At 38.5% G+C, this 22,506-nt stretch overlaps 1 protein-coding gene across 1 annotated transcript in view; it reads left to right on the top strand.

The window, feature by feature from the left end:
• The first annotated feature begins 1,574 nt into the window (after window positions 1–1,574).
• Window positions 1,575–22,506, top strand: part of LOC130913774 (apoptosis-inducing factor 3-like) — a 92,830-nt gene continuing 71,898 nt past the window's right edge. Inside the window, exon 1 of the mRNA XM_057832619.1 lies at window positions 1,575–2,002. The gene's annotated coding sequence lies outside the window, so the exon portion shown is untranslated. The remainder of the gene's footprint in view (window positions 2,003–22,506) is intronic.

The following is a 22,506-nucleotide window of genomic DNA, read 5'->3' as shown; positions in this document are numbered from 1 at the left end:
ATAAAGGTCAAATTTTGGCAAGACAAAAGTTTTGTCACCTACAGAAAGTATAGTGAAAATTGAACAAAAAAATGTACTTCAAATACAAAAATACGTTACATAAGCGAATTAAGTAGTGGTGCTGTGAGATCCAAATTTAATATTTTGTATGACTTTCATGGGCTTCGGCAAGGATTCATACAATGTATTGATGAAGTCATCAGGTACATCAAAGAAAGCAGTCTTGCATGCCTCCCAGAATTCATCAATATTCTTGGGTTTCGTCTTCCATGCTTCCTCTTTCATCCTACCCCAGACATGCTCAATGATGTTCATGTCCGGTGACTGGGTTGGCCAGTCCTGGAGGATCTTGATCTTCTTTGCCTTGAGGAACTTTGAGGTTGAGATTTCAGTATGCGATGGAGCACCATCCAGCTGCAGAATTTGTCCCTTTTTATGGTTAGGAATGTAAGAGGTAGCTAAGATTTGTTGATGTTTAAGACTATTTATGTTGCCTTCCAGCCTGCAGATCTCTCAGGGTGCAGATAATAAAAAAAAACGTGTGGCATTTGCCAAGGCCCACAGCCGGTCAAAAGGATGGACGCTGGAAAAGGCAAGGCAAGGCAAATTTATTTAGCACAATTCAACACAAGGCAATTCAAAGTGCTTTACATCACATGAAGATCATAAAAATCACATTTAAATCAATACAACGTGAAAACCAAGACAATAAAAAAATACATAAATGAAAATAAAACCTATTACTACTAATAATAATTGAAATCAGCAATGGAGATAAGCACAAGAGGAATAGAAAGCAAGTAGATTGAAATATATAGACAGTTATGGATATGCAGTGCGAAACAAGCGTTTTTAGCCCTGATTTAAAAGAGCTAACAGTTTGAGCATACTTCAGACGTTCAGGTAACTTGTTCCAGAGGTGAGGAGCATAATAACTAAATGCTGCCTCACCCTGCTTGGTTCTTGTTCTTGGAACATGCAGAAGACCGGTTCCAGACGACCTTAGGGTCTAGATGTCTCATAGGAATCTAACAAGTCAAGCATGTAATTTGGTCCAAGGCCATTAAGTGTTTTGTAGACGAGCAGTAGTATGTTATAGTCTATCCTTTGACTCACTGGAAGCCAGTGTAGCGATTTCAAAACCGGTGTAATGTGGTCCAGCTTCCTTGTATTTGTGAGGACTCTGGCTGCAGCATTCTGTACTATCTGCAGCTTCCTGACTGATTTTTTATCAAGACCCAAAAGTGGCAAAAGGTGGATTTTTTTCCAGATGAATCTTCCATTGAATTACACCACAGTCACCGCAAATATTGCAGGAGACCTACTGGAGCCCGCATGGATCCGAGATTCACTCAGAAAACAGTGAAGTTTGGAGTTGGCAAAATCATGGTCTGGGGTTACATCCAGTATTTTGGCATGCGAGAGATCTAACCCCCCCGTTCTTTAAAACCTAGTGACGCCACTGCCTCCCAGTTAAATTGGATTAAACCCCTATCGCCGTCAGTGGCAGTGAATCAGTTAACGGGCAAACGGAGTCTTTACCACCTGAAGGGGTGGCTGAGAGGGTCTGCGCTGAAAAAGCAGCAGAGAGTGAGCGTGCGCGTGTTTGTGGAGTGCACGGTGAGAATTCATGCTGTGTTAGCATCCCCTCAGCAACTCCATCAATACTGCATACAGCTAAGAAACTGGCAAAGGTCTTTTGTGCTGCATTTGCGGGCTGGGCCAGCGAAAGAAAGCAACTCCCACGACCGGTCGGCTCAGACTGCTGCTGCTGTTGCTAGAGGGGGCACGCCACACATACACATGCACACGCGCGCTGGCTCGTACACACACAAACTCTGCTGCATCAAGAGGGACAGGACACACGGACTGGGAATACTCCCAAGTGGAGGGAGAAGGAATCCCGCAGAGGAACTGGATTGCTGGGGACTGGTGCAAATATGTTAGTGTGCACTCCACTGCACATCTCCTTGCACCTGCTCCATGACCGCAGCTCTCTTTGGTAAGCTTGACACTTTTTTTTTTTTTTTGTATGATTTGTTTTGTAATGGGATGTAAACTAGACAATTAAGCATGGGAGAGAGTTTGAGTCAACAGAGCAGTGTTTTGGCATTCTAACTCATTATAATTCTGGAGAACTTTAGCTGTTGAGAGTGTGCGTGGAGGAAATAATGCTGCATGGCGGCTTAAAATGTCTCTTTTTTACTTTTCCATTGCGTCACAGACTTTATCAGATAAAGTTAAATTAAGCAACTCAGCAGAATCTGGATGTATAGGCTGGGAAACATTGCATCATGACACTGTGTGATTGATCAATTCATCATCATGAGACTAAATAATCAATACATCTGTCTCACTGAAGGACAGAGCATGTTTCATGGCATGTTTCTTGATTTAGCTCTTTAATGTATGTGGGCATCGATCAGTCTTTTGCTTTAGCATAAATCCCAAATTTTTTTGGGCTGAGTTGGTAAGTTTTGCTTTCAAATGTTTGATTACTTTGCCTTCCAAAGAAACTCCAGCTTTAGCTGAAGCTGTTGTGCTGTGGTAAAGACAGCTACCATGACACATGGTGGAGGAATATGCAGTGACCCCTCGTGTTTCGCGGTTAATGTGGACCAGAAACCGCCACGATAAGTGAAAAACCGCGAAGTAGCGCCCCCCCCCAAAATTACTTTTTGTGTGTGTGTATGTGTGTGTTCACTGTATTTATTCAGATTTAGCGTTGGAAAGTGATACATAAAAGACATGGGGTTTTTTTTCCAATTTTTTGCCCCCCTAAAGTATAATAAAAAAAATAAAAAAAACTTGGGTTGCGAACGATTTCTGTTCCTACGCTGGCGACGTAGACCGAATTTCCACGTAAACTGGAATTAACACTCTAATTAACTCAAAATACTTTAACTATTCAAAAAGTCCAAAATTACAGTGATCCCTCATTTTTCGTGTTAATGGGGACCAGAAACCGCTGCGATAGGTGAAAAACCGTGAAGTAGCGCACCCTGCCCCCGAAAAAATATATAATTTTTTTGTTGTTAAATGTATTTATTCACATTTAGCATTGGAAAAAGAAACATTTAAGGTATGTTTTTTTCATGTTTTTCCCCCAAAATATAATTAAAAAAAAAAAAGTATATATACAGTATATATGTATATTCTGTATATGTATATGTATATTCAGTATTCTGCCTTTTGGTAAGTTTACAGCAAGGCTTTTTGTGCTGTCTAACAGCGAACTCTTGTGGTCGCTTTGCGACATGGTTTATTTTTTTCTTGCCACTTCAATATGGCTGCACGACGTCTCGGGCTGACGCCTACGTTGTAATGTGCTTATATGATCCTTGGGCAAGATTTGTCCGTAAGTATGGTTGTTGTAAAGAATGTACATATTATGTTAGTAAGCGAGATGTTCTATTTTTTGTATGAGACGCTTTTTTGTTTATGTTTAGTGAACCTGTATAGCGTGCTAAGCTAACGTTGTTGCTAATGCAATGCTTGTGTACTTTTATTTTTGTAGTTTTATGACGGTCTAAAGAGGACAATGGTTTGAGGCTATTTTATTGATAAATCAGATGAAAAAGGAAGAAGTCTGATTATTAAGGCGTCGTTCACTAGCTGTCTAGCTTTGGAAAAAGTAGACGCTTCGGAGTGAGGACAGCATAGACAGATTTAAATGACAGTAGAATGAAATGCCCACTACAGTCCTCATGTACCGTATGGTGAATGTACAGTGGGGAGAACAAGTATATGATACACTGCCAACATTGGCAGTGTATCAAATACTTGTTCTCCCCACTGTATATATCCATCTTGCGTCTTATCTTTCCATTCCAACAATTTATTTTACAGAATATATATATAATTTACAGAAAAATATGGCATATTTTATAGATGGTTTGAATTGCGAATAATTGCGATTAATTACGATTAATTAATTTTTAAGTTGTAATTACCTCAATTAAAAATTTTAATCGTTTGACAGCCCTAATATATATATATATATAATATATGTATATATATATATATATATATATATATCGAGTTAATTGCAACTTAAAAATTAATTAATCGTAATTAATCGCAATTATTCGCAATTCAAACCATCTATAAAATATGCCATATTTTTCTGTAAATTATATATGTATTCTGTAAAATAAATTGTTGGAATGGAAAGATAAGACACAAGATGGATATATACATTCAACATACGGTACATAAGGACTGTAGTGGGCATTTCACTCTACTGTCATTTAAATCTGTCTATGCTGTCCTCACTCCGAAGCGTCTACTTTTTCCAAAGCTAGACAGCTAGTGAACGACGCCTTAATAATCAGACTTCTTCCTTTTTCATCTGATTTATTAATAAAATGGCCTCAAACCACTGTCCTCTTTAGACCGTAGTGAAACAACAATAAAAAAGTACACAGCATTGCATTAGCAACAACGTTAGCTTAGCACGCTATACAGGTTCACTAAACATAAACAAAAAGCGTCTCATACAAAAAATATAACATTTCGCTTACTAACATAATATGTACATTCTTTACAACAACCATACTTACAGACAAATCTTGTCCAAGGATCATATAAGCACAACATTATCAGCCCGAGACGTCGTGCAGCCATAATGAAGAAAAGAAGAAAATAATAAACCATGTCGCAAAGCGACCACAAGAGTTCGCTGTTGGACAGCGCAAAAAGCCTTGCTGTAAAACTTACAAAAAGGCAGAATACTTTCTGAGCGGGACATGTGCGTTAATTGCGTCAAATATTTTAACGTGATTAAGTAAAAAAATTAATTACCGCGCGTTAACGCGATAATTTTGACAGCCCTAATATATATATATATATATATATGTGTGTGTATGTATGTGTATAAACTGTATATATGTATGTGTATGTATGTGTATTAGGGCTGTCAAACGATTAAAATTTTTAATCGAGTTAATTACAGCTTAAAAATCAATTAATCGTAATTAATCGCAATTCAAACCATCTATAAAATATGCCATATTTTTCTGCAAATTATTGTTGGAATGGAAAGATAAGACACAAGATGGATATATACATTCAACATACGGTACATAGGGACTGTATTTGTTTATTATAACAATAAATTAACAAGATGGCATTAACATTATTAACATTCTGTTAAAGCGATCCATGGATAGAAAGACTTGTAGTTCTTAAAAGATAAATGTTTGTACAAGTTATAGAATTTTTATATTAAAACCACTCTTAATGTTTTTGTTTTAATAAAATTTGTAAAAATTTCAATCAAAAAATAAACTAGTAGCCCATCAATGCTCATGGGTGCTGAAGCCTATAAAATCAGTCTCACCCAAGCGCCAGCAGAGGGCGGCAAAACTCCGTAAAACACAATTAACATGTAGACATTTCTCTGTACTGTCATTTAAATCTGTCTGAGCGGTGCATGTGCGTTAATTGCGTGAAATATTTTAACGTGATTAATTGAAAAAAATAATTACCGCCCGTTAACGCGATAATTTTGACAGCCCTAATATATATATATATATATATAGATATATATATATAGATATATATATATATACAGTGCCTTGCAAAAGTATTCGGCCCCCTTGAACCATGCAACCTTTCGCCACATTTCAGGCTTCAAACATAAAGATATAAAACTTTAATTTTTTGTCAAGAATCAACAATAAGTGGGACACAATCGTGAAGTGGAACAAAATTTATTGGATTATTGAAACTTTTTTAACAAATAAAAAACTGAAAAGTGGGGCATGCAATATTATTCGGCCCCCTTGCGTTAATACTTTGTAGCGTCATCTTTTGCTCCAATTACAGCTGCAAGTCGCTTGGGGTATGTTTCTATCAGTTTTGCACATCGAGACACTGACATTCTTGCCCATTCTTCCTTGCAAAACAGCTCGAGCTCAGTGAGGTTGGATGGAGAGTGTTTGTGAACAGCAGTCTTCAGCTCTTTCCACAGATTCTCTATTGCAGGGGTTCCCAACCTATTCCACTAAGGCACACTGTGGGTGCAGGATTTCATTCTTACCAAACAAGATGACAACACTTTTTCCCCAATCTGGTGTTTTACAAGTGCAATCAGTTGATTGCAGTCAGGTGTGGCTTGTTTTAGCAGAAGCCTCATTGGTTCAACTGTCTCTGCTGGATCGGCTGGAACAAAAACCAGGACCCACAGTGTGCCTTGAGGACTGGGTTGAAAACCCCTGCTCTATTGGATTCAGGTCTGGACTTTGACTTGGCCATTCTAACACCTGGATACGTTTATTTTTGAACCATTCCATTGTAGATTTGGCTTTGTGTTTTGGATCATTGTCCTGTTGGAAGATAAATCTCCGTCCCAGTCTCAGGTCTTGTGCAGATACCATCAGGTTTTCTTCCAGAATGTCCCTGTATTTGGCTGCATCCATCTTCCCGTCAATTTTAACCATCTTCCCTGTCCCTGCTGAAGAAAAGCAGGCCCAAACCATGATGCTGCCACCACCATGTTTGACAGTGGGGATGGTGTGTTCAGGGTGATGAGCTGTGTTGCTTTTACGCCAAACATATCGTTTTGCATTGTGGCCAAAAAGTTCAATGTTGGTTCCATCTGACCAGAGCACCTTCTTCCACATGTTTGGTGTGTCTCCCAGGTGGCTTGTGGCAAACTTTAAACGAGACTTTTTATGGATATCTTTGAGAAATGGCTTTCTTCTTGCCACTCTTCCATAAAGGCCAGATTTGTGCAGTGTACAACTGATTGTTGTCCTATGGACAGACTCTCCCCCCTCAGCTGTAGATCTCTGCAGTTCATCCAGAGTGATCATGGGCCTCTTGGCTGCATCTCTGATCAGTTTTCTCATTGTTTGAGAAGAAAGTTTGGAAGGACGGCCGGGGCTTGGTAGATTTGCAGCGGTCTGATGCTCCTTCCATTTCAATATGATGGCTTGCACAGTGCTCCTTGAGGTGTTTAAAGCTTGGGAAATCTTTTTGTATCCAAATCCGACTTTAAACTTCTCCACAACAGTATCTTGGACCTGCCTGGTGTGTTTCTTGGTTTTCATAAAGCTCTCTGCACTTTAAACAGAACCCTGAGACTATCACAGAGCAGGTGCATTTTTACGGAGACTTGATTACACACTGTTGGATTCTATTTATCATCATCGGTGATTTAGGACAACATTGGATCATTCAGAGATCCTCACTGAACTTCTGGAGTGAGTTTGCTGCACTGAAAGTAAAGGGGCCGAATAATATTGCACGCCCCACTTTTCAGTTTTTTATTTGTTAAAAAAGTTTAAATTATCCAATAAATGTTGTTCCACTTCACGATTGTGTACCACTTGTTGTTGATTCTTGACAAAAAAATGTAATTTCATATCTTTATGTTTGAAGCCTGAAATGTGGCGAAAGGTTGCAAGATTCAAGGGGGCCGAATACTTTTGCAAGGCACTGTATATACACATATATACTGTATATGTATATGGTGAAAAACACTCAGGTGACTTGAAGTTGGCCCCCAATTTGGCCAAATTTCAAAATTGTTCAATTTGCATGTGTGATATATCATTGGAAAGCTTAAAATCTCAATTTTCTGGGGGAAAAATTTTTTGAACATGAGGGCATTTAAAAAAAAAAAAAAAAAAATTAAACAGCAAAACCCTAACTAGAGGTGAGAGCACAAAAGAGCACAATTAAGGACGCCATGATTTTAACGAGATGTTATCGAGTATTTACTTCTTTTCCATCCCAAAATTCCATGTAGCATGTATCACCGAGTGTCAAGACACAGCTGTGAGTGGCCACAGCCGGATTTATGGCGGATTTTATGGGTGAAACATGGTAATATAACAAGGGTCGCGATGCAGAAATCGCAGACATCAAGAAGTGGTCGAGATTTTCTTTTTCATATACAGTATTTACCCTTATATAATTTTTTTTTTCATTTTTTTCTTTGTTTGGATCGATTATTTATCGTCTAAAACAGACATGTCCAAAGTCCGGCCCGGCCAAATGCGGCCCTTGGTCAAATTTCATCCGGCCCCCAGCCTCTGTCATAAAATCAATAACGTCTGACCCGCACACAGACTGAATAAATTGGTCAGCAGTACTGCTACCAGCATATGAAGTAGCTTACACACTAAATGCTGCTCCTCATTTACCCACTAAAAGGCAGCAGCACTCTAAGCAACATTACCCCCTGTGACTCTTTACTCCCAATTTTCTAATATGGCGACAATCAACAAAAAAAGAAAGTTGACCGTGACGGCCGATGCTTCAAAAATAGGTGGAAATTAAACTATTTCTTCACTAAAATAAGCAACAACTGTGTCTGCCTCATTTGCAAAGAGACAGTCGCTGTTTTGAAAGAATTCAATGAGAGGTGATATTACCGAACAAGACACGTTGATATGTACAAGATTACAGGAAAGATACGTAGCGAGAAATTGAAGCAACTTGAAGCTAGTTTAATTTTACAGCAGCAGTATTTCACAAGAGCCCGAGAGTCGAAAGAGAAAGCCACAAAGGCTAGTTGCGAGATTGTTGAAATTATTAATTAAAAGAAATTATAAAGCAAATATGACACACGGAATGGCTTGCTAAAATTTGCTTAAATATATTGTTCTACGTAAAGAACGTCAGCCAAGGTCGGCCCCCCACATTTTTACCACACCAAATCTGGCCCCCTTTGCAAAAAGTTTGGACACCCCTTGTCTAAAATATTGGGGGGAAATGTGACAGTCACAAAAAAAAAAAAAATCAATTAGGCGATAGTTATGTGGTAGATATCCATGACTTATTTACAGACACCATTTTTTTCAGTGCGACGTCATTTGTTTAAAAGTTTAGAATATGCGAGTGAATAATTTTTTAAAGTCGTTTTTTTTTTTTTTTTCAACAAAATATTAGACATCAATTAATGATTCCAAGCTAAAAATGTCAGACATTTCAAAAAATAAACATTATTACTTACCTTCTTTTTATGGCTGGGTTGAAAAAGCGGTTGCGCGACGTCTGTGAACGGGGGTTTCCAGGGTAAAACGGACAAATTAAAAATAGTTCGGGAGCTTAGTGCGCCATGAATCTGCGATGGCAGCATATAGGCATATTGTTCTATCGAACACAACAGTTCTTTTGGCTGAAAACACAACAGTTTATTTTAAAGAGGAGTGCAAGAGCAGAAACTGCTTTTTCAGTCTTGTCTGTGTTTTCTGCCATATACAGTATATATTTTAATTAGGGCTGTCAAACGATTAAAATTTTTAATCGAGTTAATTACAGCTTAAAAATTAATTAATCGTAATGAATCGCAATTAATCACAATTCAAACCATCTATAAAATATGCCATATTTTTCTGTAAATTATTGTTAGAATGGAACTATAAGACACAAGATGGATATATACATTCAACATATGGTACATAGGGACTGTATTTGTTTATTATAACAATAAATCAACAAGATGGCATTAACATTATTAACATTCTGTTAAAACGATCCATGGATAGAAAGACTTGTAGTTCTTAAAAGATAAATTTTAGTACAAGTTATAGAAATTTTATATTAAAACCCCTCTTGATGTTTTTGTTTTAATAAAATTTGTAAAAATTTCATTCAAAAAATAAATTAGTAGCCCGCCATTGTTGATCTCAATAATTGCTTACACAATACTCATGGGTGCTGAAGCCTATAAAATCAGTTGTACCCAAGCGCCAGCAGAGGGCGGCAAAACTCCATAAAACACAATTAACATGTGGGCATTTCACTGTAGTCATTTAAATCTGTCTGAGCAAGGCATGTGCGTTAATTGCGTCAAATATTTTAACGTGATTAATTTAAAAAATTAATTACCGTCCGTTAACGCGATAATTTTGACAGCCCTAATTTTAATAAATGTTTTTTAATCACTTCAAATGTAATAATTATGTTTTAAACATGTCACTGTCCCACTGAATTATTTTTTTAACAAAAATAAAGCAGAAAAATGTTTGTCTTTATCCAATGCTACATTGAGTGAGTCCACTCAAATCCGCTCAAACTGCTCACATATACACAATGAGTTGCCACAGCAACTGTTTAACAAGTTAAATGATGATTGACGCATGCGGAGCTGTGCAGTTTCAGCTTCCAAGCGTCCCTGGCAAATCAAATCTTAACGTCTGTCAATCATCGTTAACTTTAATAAGCAACTCCAGTGCACTGCCTGACGAATATAAAGCATCAGGAGGGAGAGGGAGACTACGTGATCGGATCGGGAAAGCTCATCTGTATTTAATTCTTTTTTTAATTGAAAGTAAAATCCGTGATGGACTGAGGGCGCAAAGTTTGAAGTGCGAAGTAGCGAGGGATCACTGTATGGTCATAGTAAAGTTTTTTGTTTTCCCTAGGAAGAAGTGTTCAGGTTGATATTACATACAGTGTATCACAAAAGGGAGTACACCCCTCGCATTTCTGCAGATGTTTCTTTTCATGGGACAACATTGACAAAATGACACTTTGACGCAATGAAAATCTGCAGCAATGCTGTCAGCACTCCTGTAACGAGTCACATGACATTTTGGAGGGAAAATGACAAGCAGTACTCAATTTGGACATTTAGGGATGTATGTAGTTCCCACTCACTTTTGTTGCCAGGGGTTTAGATATGAATGGATATATTTTGAGTTATTTTGAGGAGAAAATAAATGAACTCTACTATATAAGCTGCACACAGACTACTTTTCATTGTGCCAAAGTGTCATTTTGTCAATGTTGTCCCATGAAAAGATATACTTAAATATCCGCAGAAATGTGAGGGGTGTACTCACTTTTGTGATACACTGTATTAGGGATGTCCCGATCGATCGAGTCCGCTCTCGTCATTTTCAAAGTATCGGAATCGGCAAAAAAATATCGGCCATGCCTTTTTTTTTAATATATATATATATTTTTTAATTAAATCGTTTTCGAAAAGTATTTAACGTTACAGACATAATATGTTACACTCATCCAGAGTCTTTAGGCTTAAGGTAGGGTTATCAAATTTATCCCGATATCGGCGGTAATTAATTAAAAAAAAAAAAAGTATCACGTTAAAATATTTAATGCAATTAATGCATGCGCTGCACAACCCACTCGCGCATTGTCGCACGCAATCTGTAATGGCGCCGTTTTACGTATATAAAGCGATAAAAGGCAGCATAAAATGAGTAGAGTGAATTTTGGCAGCCTTTGGAGCCTTTTTTTAATTGGGTAAAGCCTTACAATCCCTCTCCCTATGATTAGAAATATCATGGAAAGCAATGTGGGGAAGCAAGGTAGCATTTGATCTTTTTCTTAACACCTTATGTTATTTCCCAATGCAGAGAAGATATATCAATTGGTAGCACTACGCACAGTCATGGTTCCACTTCCCATCATGCATTTGGGCATGGCTACAGTATCATTTACTGAAAGCTCAACAAATACACTAGATGGCAATATTTAGTCACAATATACAAAGTCACAAGTCTTTCTATCCGTGGATCCCTCTCACAGAAAGAATATTAATAATGTAAATGCCTTATTGAGGATTTATTGTCATAATAAACAAATACAGTACTTTTGTACTGTATGTTGAATGTATATAGTCGTCCAAGTTTTATTCATTTTTTTCTTAATGCATTGCCAAAATGTATATGATTGGGAAAAATTATCGGGAATGATTGGAATACTCAAACTAAAACGATCGGGATCAGATCGGGAGCAAAAAAACATGATCGGAACAACCCTAGTAAGCCTTATTTTTTTTCATAAAAAAATAAAACACAACATTGGTATGAAATTTTGTTGTTAAATTTATATAAATAAATATATAAATATAAATAATTTTGCAATATTAGAAATGTGGTCTTTTAATATGTTTAAAATACTGTACAAACACACACAACAAATACTTACTATCGTATCGTTTTCACTCTATCGAACCGTATCGGTCTTACACTGTATCGAATCGTATCGAATCGCTCTGCCTCAAAAATGTATCGTTTTTTAATCGAATTGTAACCTGTGTATCTAGAGTCTAGATAGTCTAGGGGGTCGCGTTAACCGGATATTTTCCGTCGTTGACCGTTTTTTTAAAACGGTGACGGAAAAAACTGAAGTCCGTCCGTCATTTTGACAGGTTGCAATTCACACCCCAGACCACAGGGTGGCGAGTTAGCATATTAATTAGCTATTGTCTCTCTTAATGCATGACGTCGTTGGCTCTTCTGTCAGAATATTGTAGCGTCACCGGGGTCTGGCGGCGGCACCGTGATTGACACATCAACGCGAGGTTCTTATTGGTGCACCCGGTGTGCCAGCGTCACATGACGTCACAACTCCGCTCCCCTGACTGGAGCCGCCATATTGTGTGTCAGCTCGTCATGTTTACACATTACCGCTACGTACATGCCTCCTATTACGGCGTGTTTTTCTGCTCGTTAATATTAATAATCAAAATGGTGAAGGCGTGTGTGGCGGTTGTTTGCTGTAACAGAGTAGATAGACGGAGAGACTTGAAGTTCTACCGTATTCTGAGAGACCCGAAGATGAGAGCGAGATGGACTGCTGTAATTCGACAAGAAATCTGGGCACCAAACGATCACCACAGACTATGTAGTAGTCATTTTATATCTGGTAAGATGCATTTAATATATATTTAGAAGATTTTGAGCTGACAACCACAATTAAGATCATTGTGTGACGTTGGTGATTGGGGTCTATATCGTTGCCTCTTTATCTTTGGGGGCGGAGTTGTTGGCGGTAAGCAGAGTAAAAAGGGAGAAAAATACCACGACTTCCGTGTCTAATTTTTCGCCGCCAAGCAAGCGTTACAATATTAATTAAAAATGAATGAAAACTAAATACTATTGAATATGTCATCATTATCATTTTAAAAATTTAAGTGACGGGTAAAAATAGACTATGACCGGATTTTTATGACCCTGTCAGTCAAAATGACAGACAACGAAAATGTCTAGCGCAACCTCTGATCTAGACACATATCGAATCGGCTTCATGCCAGAGATTCCCAACCCTACAAAAATATCACAAATAGGACCGATAATATATATTGTTATCGGATTTATTGGGATGACGTCATAATTCCTATTATCGGACCAATAATTATTGGACCGATAATTATCGTGCACCTCTACTCTGCGCCCCACTATTTGAGAAGTACTGTGTTAATTACACAAATTACAGAAGCATAACATGATTTTTCAAAGGGTGCTAATACTTTTGTCTGGCCCATTTTCAGAGTTTTGTGTAAAATGGTAACAATTTAATTTTTTCCCCCATTCTCTTTTGTGTTTTTTCATTGCAAGCAACATCAATAAAGATACAGTTGTGGTCAAACGTTTACATACACTTGTGAAGAACATAATGTCATGGCTCTCTTGAGTTTCCAGTTATTTCTACAACTCAGATTTTTCTCCGATAGAGTGATTGGAACAGATACTTCTTTGTCACATAAAGCATTCATGAAGTTTGGTTCTTTTATGACTTTATTATGGGTGAACAGAAAAAGTGATCAAATCTGCTGGGTCAAAAATATACATACATGGATCTGAAAAAGCGAATCATTGACTTGAACAAGTAAGGAAAGTCACTTGGAGCCATTTCAAAGCAGCTGCAGGTCCCAAGAGCAACAGTGCAAACAATTGTTTGTAAGTATAAAGTGCATGGCACTGTTTTGTCACTGCCACGATCAGGAAGAAAACGCAAGCTATCACCTGCTGCTGAGAGAAAATTGGTCAGGAGGGTGAAGATTTAACCGAGAATCACCAAAAAGCAGATCTGCCAAGACTTAGAAGCTGCTGGAACACAGGTGTCAGTGTCCACGGTCAAGTTTTGCATCTCCATGGACTGAGAGGCTGCCGTGCAAGAAGGAAGCCCTTGCTCCAAAAGCGGCACCTTAAGGCTCGACTGAAGTTTGCTGCTGATCACATGGACAAAGATAAGACCTTCTGGAGGAAAGTTCTGTGGTCAGACGAAACAAAAATCGAGCTGTTTGGCCACAATGCCCAGCAATATGTTTGGAGGAGAAAAGGTGAGGCCTTTAACCCCAAGTACACCATGCCTACCGTCAAGCACGGTGGTGGTAGTATTATGCTGTGGGGCTGTTTTGCTGCCAATGGAACTGGTGCTTTAAAGAGAGTAAATGGGATAATGAAGAAGGAGGCTTACCTTCAAATTCTTCAAGATAACCTAAAGTCATCAGCCCGAAGATTGGGTCTTGGGCGCAGTTGGGTGTTCCAACAGGACAATGACCCCAAACACACATCAAAAGTGGTAATGGAATGGCTAAATCAGGCTAGAATTAAGGTTTTCGAATGGCATTCCCAAAGTCCTGACTTAAACCCCACTGAGAACTTGTGGACAATGCTGAAGAAACAAGTCCATGTCAGAAAGCCATCAAATTTAACTGAACTGCACCAATTCTGTCAAGAGGAGTGGTCAAAGATTCAACCAGAAGCTTGTGGATGGCTACCAAAAGGGCCGAAATGAAGTGAAAATGGCCAAGGGACATGTTACCAAATATTAGCGCTGCTGTATGTATATTTTTGACCCAGCAGATTTGATCGCTTTTTTCTGTTCACCCATAATAAAGTCATAAAAGAACCAAACTTCATGAATGTTTTTTGTGACAAAGAAGTATTTGTTCCAATCACTCTATCAGAGAAAAATCAGAGTTGTAGAAATAACTGGAAACTCAAGAGACCCATGACATTATGTTCTTCACAAGTGTATGTAAACTTTTGACCACAACTGTAGTAGTACCAAAACATTTGTAATTGCAATCATTTTCTGGGAGAAATTGAGCATTATCTGACAGAATTGCAGGGGTGTCAATACTTTTGGCCAGCACTGTAACACCCTCCTGATGTTGATTCATGACCCTATTTGATTCTTTTTTTCAAAAAACGCAACATTTATCAGAGAACTGTTTGAACCAAAAATGTGTCAAGAATGTTATTTTGTATTTCTTAATCAGCAATGAAGCACATTTTTTTGTATGGGAGCAGTTTACTGGCTTTTCTATTCATTTCAATGGAAAGAGATGATTTGAGACCTTCTTTAAGAAGCAGATGACCTTTGACAGCGAATTGTGAGAGGACACTTTTGCTCAACAGTTAGTTAAGGCAATTGGGGACAATTCCAGCCTCTTATCTTGGATTTCATGAGCCGGAGCAGGACATGCAAAGTGAGCGAAACTGGTAAGCTATTAAGTATGTAGGTAGATTCCTAAGAGCGCGTTATCGTTTATCACTAAATCTTGGGCCAATTTACCAGTCAAGCAAGTGTAACTGGCAAGGGTGGAACTTTGAGTCAAACATTGGTGGGATGGGGTTTAGATTTCCACTTGAAGCAGGTACTACTTGTCTAAATTTACTCTTGTTACCTGTATGGATTTGGAGTGGGAACCTCTTGGTACCTCACGATACGATTTGAGATACAATGCTCACGATAACGATAATCTGACGATATGGCGATACAACGATTATCGATACATTGGTCAGGAAAACATCCTAGGATATTCTACAAAAAAACTAACAGAAAAACACGCTTCTAGTGTGAATTAGGCTATCACTAGTAGATGTCCAATCCATTTGAATTGGGAGGGTGGCAGCCATCCCTCCCACTTCAAACGGATTGAACGTCTATGGCTGTCAGTGGCAGTCAATGCTAGGCAATTAGGTAATTTTGAACCATTTAAAGTGATCCTCTAACTTAAATACATGTAGGCTCTAATAAACCACAATTGTTCTCTTGTACTAAAATTAGGGCTGTCAAACGATTAAAATTTTTAATCGAGTTAATTCCAGCTTAAAAATTAATTAATCGTAATTAATCGCAATTAATCGCGATTCAAACCATCTATAAAATATGCCATATTTTTCTGTAAATTATATATATTCTGTAAAATAAATTGTTCGAATGGAAAGATAAGACACAAGATGGATATATACAGTGGGGAGAACAAGTATTTGATACACTGCCAATGGGAAAATCCATTGGCAGTGTATCAAATACTTGTTCTCCCCACTGTACATTCAACATATGGTACATAAGGACTGTAGTGGGCATTTCACTCTACTGTCATTTAAATCTGTCTATGCTGTCCTCACTCCGAAGCGCCTACTTTTTCCAAAGCTAGACAGCTAGTGAACGATGCCTTAATAATCAGACTTCTTCCTTTTTCATCTGATTCATTAATAAAAAAGCCTCAAACCATTGTCCTCTTTAGACCGTCATAAAACTACAAAAAAAAGTACACAAGCATTGCATTAGCAACAACGTTAGCTTAGCACGCTATACAGGTTCACTAAACATAAACAAAAAGCGTCTCATACAAAAAATAGAACATTTCGCTTACTAACATAATATGTACATTCTTTACAACAACCATACTTACGGACAAATCTTGTCCAAGGATCATATAAGCACAACATTACAACGTAGGCTTCAGCCCGAGACGTCGTGCAGCTATATGAACTGGCAAGAAAAAAATAAACCATGTCGCAAAGCGACCACAAGAGTTCGCTGTTGTGCTGCAGCACAAAAAGCCTTGCTGTAAAACTTCCCAAAAGGCAGAATACTGTCTGAGCGGGACATGTGCGTTAATTGCGTCAAATATTTTAACGTGATTAATTTAAAAAATTAATTACCGCGCGTTAACGCGATAATTTTGACAGCCCTGTACTAAAATATGTTGTTTGAAACACATAAAATGTTAACTCAATGGCAATATCTTATAATATTTAGTCCATATTTTGACCGTTAGTTGGCGCGATGGTTTGCGGGCTCGCAGTGATGATGTCATTGGTATCTTTCATGTTCAACAATTGCTTATTGCTGCCTAAACTCGCGAAGTAAAATGCCACGATGTGCTGCTTTTGGATGCAATTTCCAGTCAAATGGAAAAAAGGGGAGTGAAGTGAGTGGTCAAGGTGGAATTATTATTTTTAGTGAATAAATGTGCATAAGTGGAAGCTTCTCCCCCTTTTTGATCCCTGTATGCATGTATCCTACCCACCACGCATTACAACTGGCGCCCGAACATTTTTCATGGATCCTCAGTCAAGTAAGGGTCCCATCGCGTCTGCAATAACGGTTTTGGATCTGTCCATTTATGTTTATTTGTCGGTCCCACAGCGGCTTTTCGGATCAGTCTATTTTGTGGAATCGATGGCATAATCGCAGCTGCGATATTGCCATGGGATCGGTCTAATTCCTGTATCTTCGAGTGAGTAAAAAACGCGGATTTGGATTAGTATTGCTATCTTTTTTGTTGACTATTCTTCGTGGGAGTTTTCCTCAAATCATACTTAATAATTAAAGCACTATGGCACGCTACAGTGACGACAGTGACTCTGACGTGGACCTTACAACAATGTTGGAGTTCGTCAGGGAATGCGTGTTTGCGTACTGCTGAGCTCCCGAATGAAGAGTGGTAAAGGCGGAGACAGGGCCAGCCCAGGCCATTTGGGGGCCCTAAGCAAAATAATGCAAAGGGCCCATATTTTTGGCCCACCATTTCGTCATGGTGTACTGTGAAACCCATACGTGCAATCCAACCCATACATCCATATTTTGGATATTAATCAGATTTTGTTGCACTGTAGACTTCAAACTCCTAACCCCAAATGATTATCAGTACTTACAGTAGATAGCGCCAAACCAAATTACCACCATGGTAACTGAGTAATATGATTGACTCTTATTTGCATTTCGATTGTAAATTTCGAGGTCAAATTAGTTCATCTGTCAAGGTTATAATTAGGGTTGTTCCGATCATGTTTTTTTGCTCCCGATCCGATCCCGATCGTTGTAGTTTGAGCATCAGCCGATCCCGATATTTCCCGATCCGATTGCTTTTTTTTTGCTCCCGATTCAATTCCAATCATTCCCGATCATTTTTCCCGATCATATACATTTTGGCAATGCATTAAGAAAAAAATGAATAAAACTCGGACGAATGTATGCATTCAACATACTGTACATAAGTACTGTATTTGTTTATTATGACAATAAATCCTCAAGATGGCATTTACATTATTAACATTCTTTCTGTGAGAGGGATCCACCGATAGAAAGACTTGTGACTTTGTATATTGTGACTAAATATTGCCATCTAGTGTATTTGTTGAGCTTTCAGTAAATGATACTGTAGCCATGCCCAAATGCATGATGGGAAGTGGAACCATGACTGTGCGTAGTGCTACCAATTGATATGTCTTCTCTGCGTTGGGAAATAACATTCGGTGTTAAGACCAAGATCAATTGCCACCTTGCTTCCCCACATTGCTTCCCATGATATTTCTAACCATAGGGAGAGGGATTGTAAGGCTTTAGCCAATTAAAACAAGGCTCCAAAGGCTGCCAAAATTCACTCTACTCATTTTATGCTGGCCTTTATCTCTCTATATAGGTAAAGCCGGCGCCATTACAGATTGAACGCGACAATGCGTAAGTGGGTCGTGCAGCACATGCATTAACTGCGTTAAAAAAAAAATTAATTACCACCGTTATCGAGATAAATCTGATAACTCTACCTTAAGCCTAAACTAAAGACTCTGGATGAGTGTAACAAATTATGTCTGTAATGTTAAATACAATTAGAAAACAATTTAATTTAAAATACATATATATATTTAAAAAAAAGGCATGGCCGATATTTTTTTGCCGATTCCGATACTTTGAAAATGACGTGATCAGACCCAATTGATCGGCATCCCGATCGATCGGGACATCTCTAGTTATAATACATTTTAGGGTCATCCTGAATTTTATCATGTATAAGAATGCAAATGCTGTAGTCCTGTTATAAAGTATGGATGTTCCTTTCAGCTACCTGTTGCTCAACATTCCTGCTTTTTTTGGCCCCAGTCAGGTTATGGATCGGCCGACCAATCTGCTAATTCTCCCCCGACATTCCTGTAAGCGCTCCTACATTAGTAGGGAAATGAGTGAAAGAGACAGCTTCTTTGCAGACCGGATTATTAGCATTGCTTGGGGACGGGCCTAACCAACAGTGTGCCGCTGCCATTTGCGTCATACGTTGTGACGAACAAATCTGCTTACCCTATTTTACGGTGGAGCAAAATATCTCGGAGCTGGAACAACCCGGGTGGTTTGTTGTTCTTTAGAAGCAGCAGCAAGTAATAGAGAAGCAGTCAAAAATGGAAACTTGATTTGGTAAAGTCTTTACATCCAATGCGGATGCGCAGTTTAGTATGTTGATAGCAGTTCAACTGCTTTGTTTTTGGTGCTGATTTGCCGAACTAGGCTTCTGGGTTCTGCAGCCGATTTTCACGAGTGAGCAACTTTCAGCAAGTAGTTTTGCTGATATTTGTAATTTTGATTTACATGGACTGTTGTGTTATCAGTGTTGTTAATTTTACTTTAAAAAAATTACAGTTACAAATTACTTCTCCCAAAAAGTAATTGCGTTAGTAAGCCAGTTACCTGAATTTAAGAGTAATTAGTTACTTGGGAAAGTAACTAGTGATAATTTTCATGTTTTTTTTTTTCTAAAAAAAAACAACCCAAAAACAAAAACAAACAAACAAAAAAAAAACAGGTCACACGATGTGAAGTTTAAAGGGTTTTGGGGACCATTGGCCCTAGCACAATTCTTTACCCTCCACTTAACTAGACACAAGGGTAATGCGATAACTAGATAGTAACCTTTGCTATGTGTGGAAGTCATTTAAAGTTGTGAATCAACCGTTAAAGTTGTGAAAATTGCTCCCACTATTGCATTAGTTCCCTTCTGTCTACTTTCAACATGTGTAAGTTTTAAAACTGTTTCGTCATTTAAAGATAGATTTAAGTCAAGATTTTGCCCATTTAGGAGCATTTTAGATTTAAAAAAAAAAAAAAAAAAAAAAAAAGGTACTTCGGTTCACTTGGAAGGATCGCTACATCAGAGCCTTCCAGAGAGGTCTACTGCTTTAAGATGGCGGCTGTTTACTAACGCATGTAGTCCTCAAAACATGTTGCCAATGTAGCCGTGTCTGTCATTTGCATCTAATTCTATAATATGTGATACAGTGCCTTGCAAAAGTATTTGGCCCCCTTGAACCTTGCAACCTTTCGCCACATTTCAGGCTTCAAACATAAAGATATAACATTTTGTCAAGAATCAACAACAAGTGGGACATAATCGTGAAGTGGAACAACATTTATTGGATAATTTAAACTTTTTTAACAAATAAAAAACTGAAATGTGGGGCGTTCAATATTATTCGGCCCCCTTGCGTTAATACTTTGTAGCGCCACTTTTTGCTCCAATTACAGCTGCAAGTCACTTGGGGTATGTTTCTATCAGTTTTGCACATCGAGAGACTGACATTCTTGCCCATTCTTCCTTGCAAAACAGCTCGAGCTCAGTGAGGTTGGATGAAGAGTGTTTGTGAACAGCAGTCTTCAGCTCTTTCCACAGATTCTCGATTGGATTCAGGTCTGGACTTTGACTTGGCCATTCTAACACCTGGATACGTTTATTTTTGAACCATTCCATTGTAGATTTGGCTTTATGTTTTGGATCATTGTCCTGTTGGAAGATAAATCTCCGTCCCAGTCTCAGGTCTTGTGCAGATACCAACAGGTTTTCTTCCAGAATGTTTCTGTATTTGGCTGCATCCATCTTCCCGTCAAATTTAACCATCTTCCCTGTCCCTGCTGAAGAAAAGCAGGCCCAAACCATGATGCTGCCACCACCATGTTTGACAGTGGGGATGGTGTGTTCAGGGTGATGAGCTGTGTTGCTTTGTGCTGCAGAGCACCTTCTTCCACATGTTTGGTGTGTCTCCCATGTGGCTTGTGGCAAACTTTAAACGAGACTTTTTATGGATATCTTTGAGAAATGGTTTTCTTCTTGCCACTCTTCCATAAAGGCCAGATTTGTGCAGTGTACGACTGATTGTTGTCCTATGGACAGACTCTCCCACCTCAGCTGTAGATCTCTGCAGTTCATCCAGAGTGATAATGGGCCTCTTGGCTGCATCTCTGATCAGTTTTCTCCTTGTTTGAGAAGAAAGTTTGGAAGGACGGCCGGGTAAATCTTGGTAGATTTGCAGTGGTCTGATGCTCCTTCCATTTCAATATGATGGCTTGCACAGTGCTCCTTGAGATGTTTAAAGCTTGGGAAATCTTTTTGTATCCAAATCCGGCTTTAAACTTCTCCACAACAGTATCTTGGACCTGCCTGGTGTGTTCCTTGGTTTTCATAATGCTCTCTGCACTTTAAACAGAACCCTGAGACTATCACAGAGCAGGTGCATTTATACGGAGACTTGATTACACAACGGTGGATTCTATTTATCATCATCGGTCATTTAGGACAACATTGGATCATTCAGAGATCCTCACTGAACTTCTGGAGTGAGTTTGCTGCACTGAAAGTAAAGGGGCCGAATAATATTGCACGCCCCACTTTTCAGTTTTTTATTTGTTAAAAAAGTTTAAATTATCCAATAAATGTTGTTCCACTTCACGATTGTGTCCCACTTGTTGTTGATTCTTGACAAAAAAATTAAATTTCCTATCTTTATGTTTGAAGCCTGAAATGTGGTGAAAGGTTGCAAGATTCAAGGGGGCCGAATACTTTTACAAGGCACTGTATCTACCGTATCGTGGGCGTAGTTTGTAGGCTATCGGCTACAGTCAGGTATTATTGGAGCCACCTAGCATCGCGTTTGCAACGGCGTCTTCCCCACTCCTGCTGTGCTCTCTCTCGTCTCCGTGAGTCCGTCTCTCCGACTTTTTTTATTCAGCCAACTTAGTAACGCATAGTAACGCACGACTTTCCCACCTCAGTAACGGTAACGGCGTTGCCAAGATGAGAAAAGTAATTAATTACATTACTCATTACTGAAAAAAATAGCGCCGTTAGTAACGCCGTTATATTCTAACGCCGTTATTAACAACAACACTGGTTATCATAATGTATCTCAACAAAAATTAGCAAGGATGATTAATCGGGGGTGTGACAAAATATCGAAATGGTGATATATCGTGATACTTTATATCCCAAAAGGTTATCGATATGCTCCTGCCAAGAATCGAGATAGTTTTAAAAAGGTGTCAGTGTTAAAAAGAAATTTTTTATTCATTTTTTAAAAAGGAACCAACAAGTTGTTATCTTCTGCCATAATACAACGGACAACCCCTAACAAAAAGTATGGAATCACCAGTCTCGGACGAGCAAACTCAGATAAAAAGCTTGAAAAAATAATGAATTAGTTCAAAAGTGCAACTCTTTAGCATTCAGAAACACTAAAAGAAATGAATAAAAAACATTGTGGTGGTCAGTAAATGTTGATTTTATAAAGCGAGTGCAGGGAACTATTTATGGAATTACGCAATTCTGAGGAAAAAATATGGAATCATGAGAAACAAACAAAGAAATAACAGTCAACACCCATCTCTAGTATTTAGGAGCACCACCTCTGGCTTTTGTGACAGCTTGCAGTCTCTGAGGCATGGACTTGATGAGTATTC

The sequence above is a fragment of the Corythoichthys intestinalis genome, chromosome 3 (assembly GCF_030265065.1).
Source record: "Corythoichthys intestinalis isolate RoL2023-P3 chromosome 3, ASM3026506v1, whole genome shotgun sequence".
NCBI lineage: Eukaryota > Metazoa > Chordata > Actinopteri > Syngnathiformes > Syngnathidae > Corythoichthys > Corythoichthys intestinalis.
This window is presented reverse-complemented; position numbering and strand designations above follow the sequence as displayed.